At 44.5% G+C, this 14,655-nt stretch overlaps 1 long non-coding RNA gene across 1 annotated transcript; it reads right to left on the bottom strand.

Annotated features, from left to right (window-relative positions):
• Window positions 1-6,665: 6,665 nt before the first annotated feature.
• LOC139077260 (uncharacterized) lies at window positions 6,666-14,655 on the bottom strand. The gene is made up of 4 exons (XR_011529614.1): window positions 14,383-14,655; window positions 14,041-14,166; window positions 12,606-13,957; window positions 6,666-10,801 (listed from the first exon to the last, which is right to left on the bottom strand). It is a non-coding gene; the product is annotated as an uncharacterized lncRNA (long non-coding RNA).

Here is a 14,655-nt window from a genome sequence, read left to right on the forward strand (position 1 = left end):
CCCCCCACCCTTGACCCACAGCACTCCAGTTTCTGTTCCACCCTAACTACTCTTAACGCTCTATTAGATATGCAAATATTCTCCCCATGTCTTATTTATACAAGTAATAACATGCCACACATCTATTCTCCATTCTGTTTTTCTCGTGTAACAATCTATAAATGACCTGCTGGGTCAGAAGATATGTGCACTTTCTATTTTCATCGATATTGCTAAATTGTCCACCAAAAAGTACGATGCTTATTTCTCTAATACCTCATCAATGCCAAACATTATCACCCTTTCATTTTTGTTATTCTGCAAGATCAAAAAACCACATCTCATTGTGGTTTGACTTTGCCTTTCTTTTATCACGGATGAGGTTGAGAACCTTAACATGTTTCAAAACCATTGACGTTTATTGTTTTGTAAATCATCTCTTCATGTACTTTGCCCTTTTTCTTTTGCACAGCTACAGTTTTTCTTGGAATGCACAAAATGGGGCAACCTTAACACCTGTCTCACGGAAAGATGGAACTAAAAGGCTGTCCATCCATACTTAGGCAGATGGGCTAAAGGTGGGTGTTGGAGTGAGGGCCGTGGGTGGAATGGCCCAGGAGGGACCCACAGAGTGACAGGGGAGAACCACTTAGAACAGGCACACTCATCTAAGAATGGCTTTTACATTCCAAAGGATTTGAAATACCAACAAACAAACAAAAAAGGAAGACTACGTGATGGGGACCATATGGCAAGCCTAAAGTACTTCCTATGTGGCCCTTTACGGAAAACGTTCGCCGAGGAGGCTGTGGAGGAGCAGTCTGGGAGGCAGGAGGAGCTCAGGCAGGCTGGAGGCTGGGAAGAGTAGAGGCTCGAGTTCTCTGAGATTGGAGGGGTTCGCAGTGTAGGGTTTGCCAAGAATTCAGGTAGGGCGAGGATTTAGGAGTGCTTTGGAATTGGCAGTGAGGAAGTAAGTAGGTCACTGTGACCTTCGGTAGAACAGGTTTGGAGGAGTGTTGATAGACAGGCTTTTGAGTCACAGGAAAGAAAAAAATAGAGGAAGGGAGGGAACCAAGGGATGGGGAGGGGGAGAGAGAGGAAGAGAAGTCTGGGCATAAAATGTGAGTGCCTAGCAAAAGTTAGTTAAAAAGAACAAAACACTAGCATGACTTCTTTAAGACAAATAAGTACGATTACGAGTTCAAATGTTGTTTACTTCTTAAACTACTCTTTAGATGTGTCTGACCTAAACTGTGGCTCTCCCCTTCTCCAATCTCTCACTCTATAAGGAAGTAAATTCCTAACGGACATAAAAACGAAGAGTGTTAGCACCGAGTGGGACCTTGGTGCCAGCCAGTCCGTACCCAAGGAGTATTGGTGAGGCAGCCAAAGCTCCAAGAGGGAAAGTGGCAGGGCCAGGCCACACAGTGAACTTGCGAGAGCTGGAACTCTGGCTCTTACTTCCAACTCTTCCCCTGCTCTGTGGCTGCCGTTTTCATCTTCTTTGACAGCCCAACAGCACCTAACATCTTGCTGGCGTCCAGTAGAGCCTCTATAAATATTTCCAAATACTATACATTCATTTCCAGACATTGTATTTCGTTCTTTTTCAAACTTCTATTTTGAATACCTTCTTTCATTTTTGTAAAAGCAACATTATTGAGGTGTAATGTTTTTATTGTGGTAAAATACACGTAACACGAAATTGACCATTGTCACCATTTGTAAGTGTATAGTTCTATGGCGTTAAGTACGTTCACATTATTGTTTTCAAAATTCACATTAACTCCTATCCATCACCACCATGAAAAAGGTGGACTTTCTCATCTTCCCAGCTGAAACTCTGTACCCGTTAAACAATAACTCCCCATTCCCCTGGTTGGGGTATAATTTACGTACAATAAAATCCCCATTTTAAGTGTACATTTTGTTGGCTTTTGACAAGTGTACACACTTGGGTACTCACTACCATAATCAAAATATAGAACATTTCTCTCACCGCAAAATATTCCTTTATACTCCTTTCCAGTCAGTTCCCAAACTCTACCTCTGACCCCGGACTCAACCTCTGACCTCTCATCTAGATTTGTGCTTTCCTCAAAGCACATATTTTTGCTTTCCCACAGATCACAAAAACCACGCCTCATTGTGGTTTTACTGTTTTTTTTAAATTGTTTATGAGGTTGAGAATGTTTTTGTCATGATAGGTTATTTTCCTCTTTTGTAGAATTTTGTAAAAAAGGGGTCATACGGTATATACTCTTTAATATTTGGCTTCTTTCACCCAGTGTAATGTTTTTGAAATTCACCGGTAGTTTTTTCCTCTTTATTGCCAAGTAGTACTCCATTATACGGATGTGCTTAAGTTTGTCTATTTACTCACTTGTTAACAGACATTTTAGTTATTTTCAGTTTTGTTTTGTTTTTTCTATTGTGAATAAAGCCTGTATAAACACTCACATACAAGTCTTTGTGTGGACGTATGTTTTCATTTCTCTTAGATAAAAAACCAGGAGTAGAATTGCTGCGTCATATGGCGGGTGTAACTTTATAAGAAATTGCCAAACTCTTTTCCAACATGGTTATACCATTTCGTGTTCCCACCAGCCGTGGATGAGAGTTCCGCTGCTCTATATCCTTGCAAACACTTGACGGTGGTGTCAGTTTTCAAAATTTTAGCCATTCTAGTGGATGTGTAGTGGTATCTTATTGTGGCTTTAACTTGCGTTTCTCTAGTGAATAAAAGTGTTGAGCACATTTCATGTACTTATTTTATATCTTCTTCTGTAAAATGTTTGTTTCAATCTTTTGCCCCTTAAAAAAATTGGGTTTTTTGGTCTTATTATTGATTTGTAAGAGTCCTTGATATATCTGGATGCAAGTCCTTTGTCAGAGGTATATGAATATCAGACGTTAAAATTAATCAATTTATCAATTTTTTCTTTTATTATTTATGCTTCTTGTGTCCCATCTAAGGAATGTTTGCCTAACCCAAGATTGTGAAGACTTTTTCCTATCTTTTCTTCTAGAAGTGTTACAGTTTTAGCTCTCAGGTGTAGGTCTGTGGTTTATTTCCAGTTAATTTTGGGGTATGGTGTGAGGTAAAAGTCAAGGCTCATTTTTTCCATATGGTTGTCCAGTTGTTCCAGAACATTTTGTCGAAAAGATAACTTTAGCTCATTGAATTACCTTGGCACTTTTGTTAAAAATCAATTGACTATACATGTGAAGATCTATTTCCAGACTGTTTGCTATCTTCCATTAATCTGTATGTCTGTTCTTACACAAATACCACGCTGTCTCAGTTACTGTAGCTTCATAGTTAGTATTGAAATCGGTTACTGTAATTCCTCCAACTTTGTTCTTTTTCAGAAATTCTTGGCTCTGGGGCTGGCCTGGTAGCGCAGCAGTTAAGTTTGCACGTTCAGCTTCAGCGGCCTGGGGTTTGCTGGTTCGGATCCCGGGTGCGGACCCTACACACTGCTCGTCAAGCAATGCTGTGGCAGGTGTCCCCCATATAAAAAAGAGGAAGATGGGCACAGATGTTAGCTCAGGGCTAATCTTCCTCAGCAAAAAAGAGGAGGATTGGCAGCAGATGTTAGCTCAGGGCCAATCTTCCTCAAAGAAGAAAAAAAAGATTCTTGGCTGTTCTATGTCCTTTGCAAGTCCATATAGATTTTAGAATGAGCTTGTCAATTCCTTCAAAGAAGTGTGCTGAGATTCGATTGCATCAAGTCTACAGATGAGTACTTTTTTCATTTAAAAAATATCATTCAGAATTTATGCACTCTTATACACGAGGGCTTATTTCCTTGTGTGTTCTGAGATATTTTCATTGTGCGCTCATATTCCTTAGAAATTTATCTCTGATAATTCTTCGAGGCCTGGATTTAAAATGTGTTTTCCAGAGAAGATTTGTGTTTATTTTTCCCAGGCATAATTTACTACCCTGGCCTACTTTAGACAAAAATTTCAGGTTGGGTTTTTTGGGGGACCACGTAGCGTGGATTCCAACCCTAAGCCCATGTAAAGGTGAATTTATGAGTAAGTCCAATTTTTTCTCTTAGGTCTTGTTCCTCCAGAAACAGCCCCTGAGACCTGATTTGAGCTCAAGTAGTTTATTTTGCAGGTGATCTCAGATAGCCCCAGTAGGGGAGTGGGGAATTCGGATGAGAAAAGGATGGGATCAGATGCATCAACAAGGAGGAGATTATCACTGAACAATAGGGGCTCAGTCTAACCGAGGTCCTCTGCAAGATGGTACAGAACGTACACTGGATTTGTCTGATGTGAGGGGTGAGGAAGTTGGGGTATTTGTCTACCAATCCCCAATCATCATTGGTTGAAGACCGCTCCCCAGGGCATTTGCTCCCTACCTTTCAGCCCACCCAGCACGCTGATGGAAGATGCTCCTGCAGCCAGCGAAAGTCCCTGGCAGACAGTCATACTCCTTTTTACAAAAGGAGGTTTCCCTCTTAGGTTCCTTGCCATGCGGAAAACTCAGGCAGTACCTCCAACACTGACATGCTTCTTTGCCTCATCATCAGTCTGTGCTCCTGTGCTGGAGAACTTTATGTGTTGACTTGACTGGGCCATTGGTACCCAGATATTTGGTTGAACTTTATCCTGGGTGTGTCTGTGAGGTTTTGGGGTGAGATTAATATTTGAATCGCTAGACTGAGTGAAGCAGATGGCCCTCCTCAACGTGGGCGGGCCTTGCCCTATCAGTCGAAGACCTGAATAGAACAGAAAGGCTGACCCTCCTGCCAGTCAGAGGGAGCTCTTCCTGTCTGACTGCCCTGAGCTGGGCCATTGGTCTTTTCCCGCCTCTGGACTGGAACTTACACCTTTGGCTTTCCTGGGTCTCCAGGTTGCTGACTGGAGATCTTGGAACTTCTCAGCCTCCATAACCTTGTGAACCAGTTCCCTGTCTATATATGTCTCCTATTGGTTCTGTTTCTCTGGAGCACCCTGACTAATACAGCTCCCGTGACAGAAGCTGAATATGAGCCCCCTCATTTTAATTCCTTTTTTCACCTGTGAGAGCTACGGAAGGGCTTGTTCCCTAAGTTATCTATGAAGTAAACACATTACAGAGACAATTTTCCTCGAAGTCCAGGGTCAGTCCAACGCTATATCAAGAAAAAGATGTTCCTCCTGTGACCGTGGCTCTGGTTTGACTCTTCAGGAACTATCCGTTCCCATGTTATTGTGCAGAAAAGCAGTGGGCCCCCTCCTGCCCACCAGACCCTGAAGGTGCCACAAACACTCAGAGGAATATTGAATAGTTTCTCTTTTTGTTGTCATAGAATAATGGTGCCCAATCTGATCATTTTGTTTTTTCCAGTTTTCCCATGGATATAAGGGTGAAGAAGATTGACCCGTTTAGGCCATAATACATACAGGAAAGATGCAGGAGTTAGAATTGTGTATTTTCTTCACGTAAGACTAATCGATTGGTCCAGGGTTGGATCAGGCCAACTCAGAGAGGACAGTCTTAATGAACTAAAATGGGGATTTATTTAGAACGATAGAACAGCTGAGCTTATTTCCTTTATTATAAAACTTGGAGCCAATCAACAACGGATTTAGTTTAATCCATCTTGATTATAAATGAGCCATAAAATGTAAAAATACATACATAGGTTCGCAATATTTATCACTGGTGGTGTGTGGAGGTGTGTTTCGGTGTGGCCGTGTCAGACAAGGAGTGTGTGTAGGGGAGGGGGAGGGGCTTGATAATGATAACAAGTGGATATTAGAACAGGTAGGGAGGGGGGGCCACAGACACAGGTGAGAAAATGGGTGCTCACCTGTAGGAGTGTTCTACATCCATCTGCCCGCTCCAGTTTCTAACAGAGACTGTTTTCCATAGAGATGGAATGGGCAATTCCAGTATCTCATGGCACCTAGACCAGCGCTTCTCAAACTCTACAGTACACATGACTCACCTGGGGACCTTATTAAAATATAGATTCTGATTCAGTAGGTCTGGGTGGGCCCTGAGATTCCGCATTTCCAACAAGTCCCTGAGCTAGTCCGCGGACCACGTTCTAAACAGTAATGCCTTAGAAAAATATTTACCCTGCAGTTCACACTTACCTGCCCCAAACTGCGCCATTAACACTACTTCTTTCGGTGCAAATACTATCTTTAGTCATTAACATATTGAGGCGAATTTGGTGATCAGATCTTTGTTGATGAGGTAGCAATGATTTACAGGCAAGGAATTAGAACATTTTTAACAAGAAAGTACTTTATTATTGAAAAACTATTTTAGCGAAGTCCCATTGTACATCACAGATGCTCACACCTACAGGAACTGAAAAGGAATAGTTATATAACATTGAACCACAGTGCCCCAGACAGACACAAGATAGTGGTTCCTCTTGTTTGGTTCCTGAATCTATATCCAGGAATTTTAGGCCTTATGAAGAAAATAGGGTGGAAAGTGAAACGGCGAAATAATGAGGATGCTGTATTGAGGTTTTACCACGAGCCAGACACTGCGCCCAGTGTGTTACATGCCATATTGTCCAATCTCATTTAATCTCTGAAAACAACCTCGAAATAGGTACTATTGTCATCCTCATTTAGCTACAGGGATACTGAGGCTAGGTGATGCTCTGTAAATTTCCTAAAGTCACTCAGCTAGTAAGTTGCCCTATCACCAAAGACCATTCTGAAATTTTCATTCATTTATTTATTCACTCATTCAACAAATATTTGTCAGGTCTCTCTGTGCCTGGTACCCTGCAATATGCTGGATGGACAACAATGAATAAAGAGAGTTTGTGTCCTCAGACTAGGCTCACCCAGAAAAATGTCCAGTGCTGACTAAATGGCCCTGTATTGAAGGCCTTCAGGAAGGAGGCTTCTGACACGGACCAGGGTAAAGATACAGCCTCAGAAGCAGGGGTGGGAGTTCTTAATTCCTCATTACCTGCAAGGGCATCTTCACCTGTTTTTCATTTCCGTGGATGGCATTGCTCTCAAGGAGTAAACAAAGGATGGCTTGGTGGCAGCTGGCATTTCGTGGCTGAGCCCTGCATCTGAAGTGGTAGCAAGCAGTGGCCTGTGGCTCCCTGGCCTTTCAGGAAGCAGCCTTAGGACCGCAAATCCAAAGCCATGGAAAGTCTTTGGCTAGTAGGGTCTGAAGGGTCTCAGCCCTGTTTGTCTTTTGGGAGAAGAAAACGTGGTAGAAATGCTGCAGGCCTAGGAAAGCTGGGTGCCTGTTTCTGGAGTAGGGCATTCTAATGACACGCATGGCCCGCGGCTTGTCTTGATCATGGTGAAGGACAGCAAACAGCATTGATTGGGCAGCCTCAGAAGGTGACACCCTTACCTCCAGTTTTCTTTCTCTCATTCCTCCCATTTCCAGCTGAATATTTGAAACAGTAAATGATGTGGGACCTGGTGGAGTCTTCCCATATGTTCATTCTCTGCTGGGGCAGAACCTCTTCAAAATCCTACACAACAAGGTTGCCATGAAGCAATGGGAAGTTTTAGGGGCCACCTCAACACAAATCAAATGGCTTCTCAATCATTGTTTGGAATATTTATCCACAGGAAAGCCTTTGATAGTCACTATTTAGTCCAGATATTAAGGAGTCCCCATAAAACATTTTCCCTAGCACAATTAGCAAGCAGGTGAGCATCTTTTCAGGAATTGAATATGGTGCTGCTGAAATCCTCTGTCCCGTAAAACAGATGGGCTGACCTCAAATGGGCAGCTGGAGCCGGAGTGGAGCAGCTGAAGGCTGCAGCGTGTGAATGGGCTGTTGGTCAGGGGCTTGCTTTAATCTAAGAGGAACCAGGAAAGCGGAGCCAGCACAAGGTGGAGGAGGACTGGGGCGCCAGGTGCACCAAAAGCTCAAAAGAAATGGAGGAGAAGCCAGGAGGCCACATCTGTTCTACAGAAGGAGAAATGAAAGGAGGTGGGGGAATCAGGAGGGTTTCCTTGTCTGGAGCCCTGGCGGTCCTGGGGCTACAATCTAATGGGACAGGTCAGTGCCATCTTCTGACGTTGATTGATCTGCTCATTCATTCAACAAATATTAACCGAGCACCTACCATTCACCACGCTGTGAGGATACAACAGTTAACAAGACAGACTCCCTGCTCTCATGGGAAGGAGGTTGGCCAATAAACAAATAAATGTGAAAATGTCAGCAGAGACTATGGAGAACAATAAAGCAAGGTAAGAGGGATGGAGACGATGTGGCCTGCGGATGGTGGTGGATTTGCTGTTTTACATAGAGTGTTCAGAAATACTGTCTTTCATGATGGTTAGCAGACACCTAGAGGAAGGGAGGGAGCAGGCTGTCCATACCTCTGTAGGAAGAGCACTTTAGGCAGAAACATATAGACCTTAATCACAAGAGACCCGGAAGGGCCTAGAATCTTATATTACCACTGGGCTTTAGCATCTGCACAATTGGCGAAGCTCACAGAGCATTTGTAATGATCTCAACGATATCTTACTTAATCAGATGCTTCCATTCTTTTAAAAATCTTTTTTTCATTTTATTCTAAAGTTATGCCAGAAGAAATATTTGTAGCTTTCAAATTAATTGGCCCCACAACTGGATTTAAGGTGGAATGAGGCTGGCTGGGAGATTCAGAAAAGGCTTTCCTGACCAAGTGACATTTCAGCTGAGACCTGAAGGGAGAGTAAGAGTCAGCTAGGAATGGAGGGAGGGGCCAGGTAGTCCAAGCAGAGGGAACAGCATGTCGAAGGCCCTGAGGTGGCCTGCTCATCTTGAAGATGTCACTTTCAAGGTGACATCCTACAGCTTTGACCCTCTAAGCACAGAGTGGGCACCTCTCCTTAGCACAAGCCAGAGCTGTTAGTGCCATCCGCTCTGCAGCCATTCTGGGGTGTGCATGTCTTCTGGCCCCCTGCCCCATGCTGCTATCTAGCGTCCCTTCTATATTAGATGCTGGTCCTTTAATTTTTAAAGTCCTCGCTGAAGCCTGGAAACCATTCCTTATGGTTCCTGATGTGTATCTATGTCCCTTGGGTCCTGAGGGTGACTGGCTCTCTGGCCCTGAATTCCTGTTCTCCTGCTTCGTTGCCAGGCTTGGCCAGGCTTATTCAGTGACATCTGGAAAATAACTTTCCTGCTCCGTGTTTTAGTGTTTTGAGACTACATGCCATTCTATAATCCCACAGTCATATTGTGATGGCCTCAGTTAAAAAAAAAAAGTTTAAGATCCTTTGAAGAAAATGTTATATAATTATATTTAGTTTCATACTAGATGTAGCAGACAACCAAAAGTGTAATTATACGTGTACCCAGTTTTTGGAAAAACTGATGCATGGAAATTCTCATAACAGTTATATTTGGAGAGGATTTTTCCTATTAAAAAATCACCACTAGTTTCCTCTCAATAATTTCCCCAGTGTAGTTAAATAAGATCAAACTTTCAAAAAAAAAAATTCAATCTATGTCCAACTTCTCGGCCTCTGGAGGAAGATATTCATTGTATAAAGTGGGGCACATCCGTACTGCTCTTTTCTCCCTCTCTCCCCTCATCCCACCAGGATTTGCTTGGCCTCCTCTTCCTGTAACCCCGTCATCTCTACCCGTGAGTGGTGCCCCCTTGGTGCTCACCCGTAGACTCCACCCAGCCCAGACTCTGGAACTGTAGCTGTCCTTGGAAGACCCTAGGCTCACTGGTCTTCTCTTGATCCCAAACCCACTCTAGCGACTGCCCCACTTCTTTGCTCCTCTTTCCAACAAAACTCTTCAGAAGGTCGTTTATACTAATTGTCTCCAATTCCTCTCCTCCCGTTGTTTCTGGAACTCATTTTAGTCAGGCTTTCACCCCACCACTCCTCTGAAAGCGTTCTTGTTAAGGTCACCAACCAAGTCTGATGGGCACTGCTTAGTCCTCATCTTTTTTTTTTTCTCCCCAAATCCCCCCCAGTACTTAGTTGTACATTTTTTTTAGTTGTGGGTCCTTCAAGTTGTGACATGTGGGATGCCGCCTCAGCATGGCCTGATGAGCGGTGCCATGTCATCACCCAGGATCTGAACCAGCGAAACCCTAGGCCACCGAAGCAGAGCATGCAAACTTAACTGCTCGGCCACAGGGCCAGCCCCAGTCCTCATCTTATTTGACCTCTCAGCAGCTGATTATTCTCTCTGCTGTGAAATTTTTTCTTTATTTGGCTTCTGGACCACCAGTCTCTCATGCTTCTCCTCCTGCCTCACTTGTCACTCTTGGCAGGTTCCTCCTCAGTCCCTAGCCATTAGAACATTATGAGACTCAGTCCTCAGACTTCTTCTCTCCTTCTTCTGCATTCACTTGCTAGGAGAAATCTTCGGTCATGTGGCTTCAAATACATCACGAAAACTACCAAATTCATATTTCACTTGGGACCTCTCCTCTGAACTTCAGACTCATTTATCCAACTGCTGGCTTGACATCTCCACTCAGATATTTAACGAGATATCTCACATTCAACATGTCTGCAACTGAGCTCTGATTCCATCTTGCAAAACCAGCTCTTTCTGCAGTGTGAATAACGACCTCCCAAATATGTCCATGTCCTAATGCCAGAACCTGTGAATGTGTTACCTTTCATAGCAAAGGGACTTTGCAGATGTGATTAAGGATCTTAAGATAGGGAGATCATTCCGGATTACGTGGGTGAGCCCAGTGTAATCACAAGGGTCCTTGTAAGATGGAGGCAGGAGGATCAGAGTCAGAGAGAGAAAAAGGAGATGTGATGACAGAACCAGAAGATGGGAGGATGTACTTCGAAGATGGAGGAAAGGTCCATGAGCCAAGAAAGGCAGGCAGCCCCTAGAAGCTAGAAAAGACAAAGAAATAAATTCTCCCCTGAAGCATCCAGAAGGAACATAACACTGCCAACACCTTAACTTTAGACTTCTGACCTCTAGAATTGTAAGAGAATAAATTAATGTTGTTTTAAGCCACTAAGTTTGTGTAATTTGTTACAGCAGCAATAGGAAGCTAATACAGACAAGTTTCATGTCAGTAAATGCTGACTCCATCCTTTTAGTTGCTCCAGAGGGACACTGGAGTTGTTCCTATTTTTCCTTTCTTTCACACCCAACATCCAATCCATCAGCAAATCCTATTGGCTCTACCTTCAAAATATGTCCAGAATCCAACAACTTTTCATGACCACCACTAGTACCATACTGGTGTAAACCATCATCCCCTCTGCATGGCAAGTACCTCCTAACAAGTCTTCCTTCTCCCCAGCCTGCTCATCTGTGGTCTATTCTCTTAGCTGCCAGAGCGATCAGGTGAAAACATACATTAGAGCTTAGCATTCCTTTCTCAAAACCTTCGATGGTTTCCTACCTCAAGCGGAATAGAAGCCCAAGTCTTTACCAAGGCCTGCAAGGGCCTGCACGATCTGGCCCCTGGACACCTCTCGGAGCTCGTTTTCTGTCACTGCCCCCTTGCTCACTCTGCTCTAATCACAACAACCTGCAGCGGATGGTGGGAGGCGCCGCTCACATCACCTTTGAGAACTGGGGACTTACTGCTGGTCGTGCTGCTGGCTGACAGCCCTCAGGCGCTGAGGATGGCCTGAGGACAGACCTGCCTCCCCCGACATCCCATTCTGCCCCTTTCCCACGGCTGAGTGCAGAGGGGCCCAAGGGCCCGGCCCCTGTCCCCAATGCGGGCCAGCTCTGAAGAGTCACCTGTCTTCAGAACTCCCCATGGGTGTCTAGGGTGTTTGTTGGGACTTTTTCAAAGTTCATCTTCTTCTGCCCAGTCTCACTTCCTTCTCCTCCCTTCACTTCCACAGCCTGACCCCAAGTCCACTCCTTAATAACCATCTGCTGTGCTGATCGCCACCTCAGAAACTGCTTCCTGGGGATCCCGACCTGGGAAACTCATCTCTGCTATTCTTCCGATGCCTAAATACCCTTTGCCTCAGGGCTCTTGCAATTTCCGTGCCTTCTGCCTTTAAAGCTTGTCTCCTAGATACTCTCACGGCGTACTGCCTCCCTTCTTTCAAGTCTCTGCTCTAAGGTCCCATAGCCAGCGGGCCTTCCTGACCACCTTACAGAAAATAGCAGGCACCACCATCACCAGCCTTACTGTCCCCCTTAGTCGGCTGAATTGTTTTCTACAGTGTTCGTCATCATTTGATATAAATATCCTTGTTGATTTGGTTACTTTCTCTGACTGTACTCTAGCCCCGTAAGGACAGGGACTTCGTCTGTTTTGTTCACTGCTATTTCCATGGCAACTAGAACAGTGCCTGCCACCTAGTAGAGACTTAGTGCCAGGTCAGGCTGGCGCTGGCCTTGCTCTGACCTGATTCTAGTCATCGGCCACTGTTATATTTCTTGTGACGAAAGTCCTGCCTTGTGGGTTTCCATCTGGACCCCTTTGATCCCTTTGATTCCAAGTCGATGGCTTCATGGCTTTTATCCTCCATGACAAGGGGTTCCCTTGTTATCGCCTCCTCAGTTGTTCTAGAGATTGCAATCCTGCCCCTGTGGCCCAGTCCCCATATACCCGCTGTTAGATGACCAGGAATCCCACCTCTCAGTCTCCAGATGCCATTGTGTTGTTAACTACTGGACCCCTTCCCCCAAACCAAGTCCCCATTCTCATCAATGTCCCACCTGCTGTTTGATCAGCCTCCTTGTAAGCCATGTCCAAACGAGGAGCCACACCTCCACCTTCAGCATCAGAGATGCCTGCAAGGGCAGTGTCACAGCTGTAGGGAGAGAAGTTCACTTTGGGCCAGAAGGGCCTGGGTGTGCTTCCCGGCTCTGTCACTTACAGCGAGGCACCCTTGGGCAAGTCGCTCACTTCCCTGTGCTCCAGCTTCCTCCCTTGTAAGACACAGCCACTGACCTGCAGAGTGGCTGTCAACAACACACGAAGATGTACGAAAGTGTCTAGCACATAGCTGGCAGTCAGCAAATTCCTCCTGACTACACTGAAATCCTCTGAAACATCTGCTCCATTGTGTTCAAGGGAGTAGCAGCGCGTCCTCAGCAGGCAACTGTAAAACTGGGTAGCTCTATGCGGAAAATAAAGTCTTTCCTGTGGGAAAACATTCAGCATTACATGAAGTTCCATGATGGTTTCAAGCGTATTGGAACAATACAACAATAACTTGTGCAGCAAAATTACATTGTCATCCAAGTGTACTAGGTCCAGGCATTCTCTCACGCACAGGAAAGCATGGCTTCACCTCCAAAAGGCAGCCTTTAAGGAACAGGTAGCACTAAAACATAATAAATCCCATCCTCATCTTTGCCAGATTCAATAGAAACATTTATACTAAACCTTGCCAAATCCACAGAGGCTTTTCTAGTTCCCATTACTTTGCTATTCAAAAGGAAGGGAGCAGTCGCTTCAGCGGTAGGGTGTGGTATTTTTAACAGAGTGCTGAAAGCAAGTTCGACACAAATGACCAATGTTGGCAGAGTGCACAGTTCTCGAGTTATTTTCGTGATGGGCAATGTTTTTCTTTTTTATTCCGTTTTCCTCCCTCTTGAGTTGGCTAATGATTTCCAATGAATAGGACTCTGTCCAGGACAGTCCAGCTAGGCCACATTGAATACCCAGGGTCAATGAGTGGTGCTGTGTTGGCGTCCTTTATTCTAATGGACTTTCAGTATAGTAAAGATGGAAAAGAAAATGCTGTTGGGATGTTCATTTGTAACTCATACTCTTGGTTTGGAAGTGGGTCATCAGCTCAGGAAAGAGAATATAAAAATACATAATAGGGTCACCACAGTTTCTGAAGTCTGAGCCATCATCTCTTGGGGAATCAGAACATGTGTAGACACATCATGAAAGTGTTTCATATTCTTCCACATGCCGAGGTACGGAGCTTCGCTGTCCAACCTGGATGAGCTGTTTCATGTTCGCCTGGCAGGCAACTTCAGGCATCACGCGTATGTCTAGCTCCCTGCAGTCAGCGGCGGCTACCTTCCCCGCCAGCTGTGTTTTCTCTGTGATACTGCCAGGAAAAACGTGTTTAAAGTCATTATTGGTTACTATTGAATCTGACAGACAAGAGAGACATTGAATCTCTGAACATACCTCATCCATCCCAAGGGATGGGCGTGAAGACAGCATCCTGGAGGACACGCGGTGCGCATCCAAGAAGGCAGGCAGATCCCTTCTTCATAGTCAGTCCATGATTTTTCAGAGATTCTCAATTTCCTCCTGGGGAGTTGAGTGCAGGAATCAAGGGGGATATTTGAGTCGGTGAATGTCTTCCAAGAGAAGCCTTGGCATTTAAACTCCAGGTTTCAGTTTTAAAATATATTATATGCTCATGGTAAAAAAAAAAAAGAAAAATTAAACAGCATGCAGTGAAGGGCAAGTCTCCCTCAGCCCACAGACCCCCCAGTTCCCTTCCCCAGAGGCAACTACTGTTACCAATTTTTTTGTGTGTTCTTCCAGAGTCTATGCATAGAAGAGGAGCTTTGATTTTTGAAATGCATTTTTCTATGTTCAGCTGAAGTGGTTCCTAAGATGCCTTTTCCAAATCACTCTCCATGGTAACATAACTTTGGAACACACACAACACCCTCACTCACCCGGACATACACACGCACGCACACAGTCATCCTCTTAAGCATAAAATGGAGGGGAAATGATGCAACAGAGAGTGACGAGAAGGTATATTACAGTAAACCACAGTGGTTAGTG

The sequence above is a fragment of the Equus przewalskii genome, chromosome 19 (genome assembly GCF_037783145.1).
Source record: "Equus przewalskii isolate Varuska chromosome 19, EquPr2, whole genome shotgun sequence".
Classification (NCBI taxonomy): Eukaryota; Metazoa; Chordata; class Mammalia; order Perissodactyla; family Equidae; genus Equus; species Equus przewalskii.